The 5301-nt window shown below is 38.6% G+C and overlaps 1 protein-coding gene across 1 annotated transcript in view; it reads right to left on the reverse strand.

The window, feature by feature from the left end:
- LOC128250616 (neurabin-2-like) overlaps positions 1-4476 on the reverse strand; it is a 9548-nt gene extending 5072 nt beyond the window's left edge. Inside the window, exon 1 of the mRNA XM_052976039.1 lies at positions 4374-4476. The gene's annotated coding sequence lies outside the window, so the exon portion shown is untranslated. The remainder of the gene's footprint in view (positions 1-4373) is intronic.
- Positions 4477-5301: the final 825 nt, after the last annotated feature.

The following is a 5301-nucleotide window of genomic DNA, read 5'->3' on the forward strand; positions in this document are numbered from 1 at the left end:
CATTCTTTTTTGTACAAACTGACCTTTCTCCTTTGTGTCCCTTCTTTTTAATGATTTTATGATTGTGTGTGTGTGTGTGTGTGTGTGCATCTGGAATATATGTATGGTACAGGGATGGCTGTGTGGGAAGAAGCTTGCTTCCCGACTACATGGCACCTTGGGTAAGAGTCTTCTACTGTAGCCTCGGGTCGACCAAAGCCTTGTGAATGGATTTGGTAGACAGACAGACAGGCAGATAGCTAGATAGCTAGATAGATAGGTAGGTAGGTAGATAGACAGGTAGGTAGACAGATAAGTAGGTAGGTAGATAGATAGACAGAGGGACAAACAGACAGGTTAGTGTGTTTGATAAAAAGGACAAGATATATAGTGATGGGTGTATTTATTATTCATTAGTGTAACACCAATACTTTCAGGCTTTGGGTAGTAGTCTCAGTCACTACTTCAGCATGTGACCACCCCACCTGACATAAACCCCAGGCTCACCTGGCTCTGACTGTCAGTACACAGGGCTGGGAGCATCAGTCTATTGTTGGCCTTTAACTCCACAACCTCAAGGGTTCAAAAAGGTTAAGATTTCAATTAAAACAAGGAACCAGCAGTTGACATCATGTCATACATTGTGACCCAGATGCTTTCTTGTGTAAAAAAAACATTAATGCTTTTGTTTTGTGTCATTCCAGAAGTTAATGTCTCTCAACAATGACAGACATCTATCTAGCACTTATAACTACCAAGTCTATCTAAGGTAACTTTTAAAGATTCTCCATTCTGCTCCTCATCTCAAAACAAATCTCCAAGTTTTATAATACCTTAGAAGCATTTCACTGCTTAAATTCCTGTGATAGATTTTAAATAATAGAACTATGATAGTTCTTATTTACATTATTTACAATTGATGGATATTTGTCCTCATCCTGTTTGTTTTTAACACAACGTTTCGGCTGATATACCCTCCAGCCTTCATCAGGGAAATTTCGAACCTGGGTTCTCATTCCTAAGGTATTTTTCGATGTTGTTATTATCATCATCATCATCATTATTATTATTATTATTATTATTCAAGTCACTGCCTGGAATCAAACTCGGCATCTTGGGGTTAGTAGTCCCCAAGATGCCAGGAGAGAGGTTAGTAGCCCCAACAAACGCAAGAAAGAGGTGAGAGAGTTAATAAGGCCAAAAAAGAGGGAATGAGAAAGTGAAGGGTGTGAGGAAGAGAGAGACTGTGATTGAGGAAAAAGAGAGAGAGAGAGAGTACTGAGAAAGAGAACAGCAGAAAGAATATTAGAAAATCTCGGTTGATTAAAGAGAACCAGCATTTTCTCAACATGGGTATTATGAGATCTATAAGAGATGGAGATTTCTGAGTGAGAAGCAGAAGAGAGAATAGGTATCTCTAGAAGTTACCCCAAGATACACCAGACAAGCACCCTGAGTCGAGGGAAGAGCATCCTGCCAGTTGCTCCTAGAAACAGCAGCCAACATATAGAGGAGGGGTTCTATGCTTTATGGACAATGGTATAAAGGTTCTGGTTCTATGACATAAAATGTTTTGGAACTTGTTTACTAAACCATCCTTCAAATCTGAAATATCTGACAACAGCAATATTGTTCCCAAATATATAAAATTGAAATAATAAAAAAAATACACCCTTCGGGTCGTACTCAGACGATAGCTACATTGATAATGAAAAAAAGCTGTCTCCTCAAACAAAGACAGCTTTTTTAATATTTATTTATATTTGTTTATAGTTATTTGTTGCGTTTTTTTGTTTGATGCTAATCAAAAATTGGTTTTTGAAGAGACATAAAGAGCAAGGAAATGGAAGGGAGGTAACTGTGTTTCAGTGTCAGTGTGTAATAGACTGCAGTGTTGGGTCAGGGCGATGGATAATTTATGAATAATAACACAATGATGGCAATTGTTGAGGGTTTGGTGTCGATGTGATGATACGGATTAACAATTCCAAATTGTGTTTGGTAAAGGGAGAGTGGGGTGGCAGAGGGAGACAAAGAAAGAGAACGGAGAAGAGAGGGAGAATATCAGAAAAACAAAGGAAGAGAGGAAGATATGAAGGAAAGAGTGAGACATGTAAATTAGCTAAAAAGAAAAAGTTGAGAACCAGAGAGAACGAGGGAGAGACAGGAGGGGGATAGAATCCGTTGAAATGAAGGAACGGTAAGTCGTGATTTCCACGGTTATTTCCCTTTAACCTTCACCAGATATATTAAACGGGTGTTCTTCCAGAAACATTTCGGGTGGCTTTTGTTGTTAATTTATGCCATGAGAAAGGCATAAAAAAATCAAATATTACATTGACGTTCTCCTTAAAAAATCTCAGGCTTTATGTTTGTGTAAGAAACTAAATTGATGTTGCTTTTTTTTTATTGATCAGGCAGCAAAACCGAATAAATTTTGAGTAGCGGAGTTAATTTACACTTTAGGGCCTCACAATCTCTGAACAAAAAACGAAGTGGGGGATAAAATAATTGAGTGATGTACAGGGTCTTAATTTTTGTGAGACCTTGTAGGGTTTTTTTTTTTTTTTTTTAAACAAAGACTTTACTATAAACGCCTGTAGGTCGAAACATCAACAATGGTGGAGAAAGGAGAGACGATCAATAAAGATGACCTCAGCACATTTATATTGTTGAGGTGGATTGTTTATTAAGAACAGGAAAAATCAAATACGGGTGGAGGAGAGGGTGGATAGAGAGAGGAGGAGAGAGGACAAAGGGGAGAGAGACACACACACACACAGGGAACTAGATAAAGAGGTAGTGGGGAGTGGGGAGAGAGGAGAGAAAACCAAAAGGGAGGAGAGATGGAGAGAAGAGAGACAGACAGACTGAGAGATAGAAACAGAGGACAGAGGGAGAGAGAGGAACAGAGAGAGAGAGAGAGAAAGACAGACAGACAGACAGAATGGAGAGATTTTTTTTTTGTTGCTCAAACAATATTAAGAGTTAACCAATGAACCTCTACATTAAAGATTGACTTGTTAAATTCAACAGTTAAATCTCCATCAAATCTCACCTTAATACCTTTAAAAAAAAAGGTAAAGGATATATTAACTAGTATAAACGTATATATAATGTATGTGAATAATAAGACAGGGTGGTCACAATTGGAAAGCATTCGATCAAAAGCCAGTTTAATCAGGATTGGGTTGAGTCTAAGCCTCACCCATGGCAATATTAAAGTGCACTGCAAACAAATAAAAGGTTTATTGGGGTAGGCATAACAGGCTGCACGTGCAGGGTAGAATTTGGGGTTAACTACATTTAGAGGAAGACAACAAATACTGCAGCTAAAAGGGACACATCTTGGAAGGAAAGAAAGACATGTGTGAGGTAGGTGAGTGAACAGGGTGGGTTGATGAGAGGGGTTGTTGACTAATCTCTAAGTCTGGTATTACTAATGTAGGGATCAGCTAAGGGGACTACAAGGAAATGGATCAGAGGGGTCAAATATGAAATGGAATGATGATAGTGGTGGTTGATTGAAATACCACAAATATTGTCATCCACACACATATATACCCACACGCATCTGTCAAGCTTCCACACAGTTTCCATCAACCAAATTTTTATGTCCTTGTTGTCATCAGTCAACTTGGTAGCAATGACAGACAACACCTGTCTTGTCTCGGGTGTCACAAAGTAGGATTGACCCTGGAACCCTGCAACTGGGAAGTGGATTTATTGAGTTTTCCATAATTCGTGCCGACAGAGTTGATTCCTTAATGGTCTGGTGGATAAGAACATTAGAATTATATATGAAACAAATGTTTGTGAGTTCACTCCCAGACCAAGAATATATTTATGCATACATATGACAAATATGTCACCTGATTTTATCGACCCCCAGAAGGATGAACAGTAAAGTTGATGTCACTGCAATTTGAACTCAGAGCGTTAAGACGGATGAAATGCCACTGAGCATTTTGGCCAGTGTGCTAACGATTCTGACAGCTTGTTGCCTTAATTATAACAAGGAAACCCTTTATTTCATGCATATTTTGTTTTTAATTAAATGAGTCACAGACTGATTAGAACAGTGCCCCGCAACCGGTGTGTCGCGGCCCACTGGTGTGCCATGAGATGTTAGGTGTGCTGCAGTGTGTTACTAATTTTTTTCCCTATACCTTTAATTATATTATTAGTTCAGGTGTGATGCCAGATCACTGGTTTAGAAGAGCATTACCATGTCGATATAATGATAATGGTGGAGGTGATGGTGATGACACTGATTATCAATAATGATGTAAATGATTATGATGATGACAGTGATGGGTGCAGATTAAGGATAAAAGGATTAACTGGTGACTAATCTTGTCTACGGCTATCCTCAGGTACCCTACTACACTCACCGCCATGCCTAACACCACTTTGTTCCGAACACCTCCACTTTCTGGAACCATCTTCGGTGATAGGGAGGATCCGCCTTGCTTCTCTACAACCTGCAACATTTCAAGAATGCTTTGGAATTTCACCTCGTTTAACACTTATAAACATGCCAATTTTATTTTTAAAAAAAGCCACAAAGAGAGAGAGATAAGCCTGTTTGACACACAGATAATCCATCAGCAGATAAAACTGATGTGGAGGAGGGGTGGAGTCATTTGTAGAAGTGAAATGGTCAAGTGGGTAAAGTATTATAACCTCCTCCTTGGTCAGAAGTTCAAATCAGCCACAGAGAAGTTTCACTGTGTTTAATGTAATGTTTAATACAGTAAACATTTTTTTAGTGGACTACACCAAAAAAGTAAAAAAGCAAATCAATTAAAGAGAAATTTATTATACTTAGAGATGGAAGACTATCAAAAGCCACCAAAAGGATGCTTGAGGGCCACATGCGGCTCTGAGAGCTTCAATTGAGAAACATTGAGTTAGACACTAAGTTGATTTAATATACCAACGATAAATTCAATTTACAGAAGCTGTAAGATTAGCAATTTCGTTTCAGAAGTGATACAAGCATGTAACACTGATGAGCTGCAATTACAGTGAAATACAGTCTGTCCTGCATACAGTTTCTTCTGAAGTATATTATGTTTTTAGCACTAGACATCTTTAAAGGGATTTTTCTTGGAAGCAAAACCACAGATTCTGCTGTTTAAACAACAAGCAAGCATAACGTATTGGGTTCTCACAATGTTTTCATTCCTACGATGTATTGTAGATGTGAATAGAACTGCTAAGGAAGGAGACAGGACCAGGTGCAACATATAAGCCAGACTGATAAACATCCTGAGATTTATTTGACAGAGAGAGAGAGAGAGAGAGGGGGAGGGAGAG

This window comes from Octopus bimaculoides, chromosome 23, assembly GCF_001194135.2.
Source record: "Octopus bimaculoides isolate UCB-OBI-ISO-001 chromosome 23, ASM119413v2, whole genome shotgun sequence".
Lineage (NCBI taxonomy): Eukaryota > Metazoa > Mollusca > Cephalopoda > Octopoda > Octopodidae > Octopus > Octopus bimaculoides.